The sequence below is a fragment of the Triticum dicoccoides genome, chromosome 5B, assembly GCF_002162155.2.
Source record: "Triticum dicoccoides isolate Atlit2015 ecotype Zavitan chromosome 5B, WEW_v2.0, whole genome shotgun sequence".
Lineage (NCBI taxonomy): Eukaryota > Viridiplantae > Streptophyta > Magnoliopsida > Poales > Poaceae > Triticum > Triticum dicoccoides.
This window is the reverse complement of record NC_041389.1, coordinates 278,335,614-278,336,709: the sequence shown is the minus strand read 5'-3', so window position 1 is coordinate 278,336,709 and position 1,096 is coordinate 278,335,614.

Here is a 1,096-nt window from a genome sequence, read left to right as displayed (position 1 = left end):
GTGAGGCCACGACCTCCCTCTCCTCCTCCCCCGCGCGCTCGCGCACACGGCCGCGGCCTCCTCCCCGCGAGGCCGTGCTCGCCCGCGCCTGCCGTCGCGCCCCGGCGCCCCTGATGCTGCTCCCTTGCACCCCCCGCGTAGCCTCCCTGGCCGCGGCTCCCCGCAGCCGCGCGGCGCGCCCGCTCCGACCGCCCCCTTGCTTCGGTCATTGTCCGCATCGGCGCGCTTGCACACCTCGACCACGCCCTGCTCCTCGAGCTGCTGCTGCTTTGCCGCGCCCTGCCTGCCGAGCCCGCGTCCCGCGGCCTAGCCGCCTTGCTCCGCCTCGTGCACGCCGCACGCACTCGCGCCCTCGACGCAGCCTCTCCTGCCGTGTTGCTCGGCGCAACCGCGCCTCCCCTGGCCCTCCAGCCGCTGCCCGCCGAGGCTTCCTCGCCGCGCTGCTGTGGCCGGCCGGCGAGCCCCGCCATGGCCACAGCCTCACCCAGCGCCATGGCGGGCAACGCCCCGCTCGCGCCCGTCGGGTTCGCCCGCTAGCGCCCAGCGCTCGCTCGGGTGACACCCGCACCCGAGCGCCCAAACCTAATAGGCCTTTGGCCCTATGACAAGTGGGGCCCAGCCCCTTAACTTAAAAGAAGAATTGAAAAAATAATAATAATAACAATAATTAATTTTGTTTAATTAAACTAAACAACTAATTAAGCTAACTAATTAACCTAAACCCTAATTAACCTAAACAGAGAATAACAGGTGGGTCCCACTGGATCCACACGTCAGGTTGACCAGGTCAACGGTCGACGTTGACTGCTGACGTCAGCATGCACTGTTCTGGATAATGTTGATTTTAAATAATTAAATAAATCCTAAAAATGATTTAAATCTTTTAAAATTAATATAAAATAAACCATAGCTCGGATGGGAAAACTTTCTACATGAAAGTTGCTCAGAACGACGAAACAAATCCGAATACGCAGCCCGTTCGTCCGCCACACACCCCTAGCATATTGAACTCACAACTTTTCCCCTCTGATTCATCTGTCCGAAAACGCGAAACACCGGGGATACTTTCCCGGATGTTTCCCCCCCTTCGCCTGTA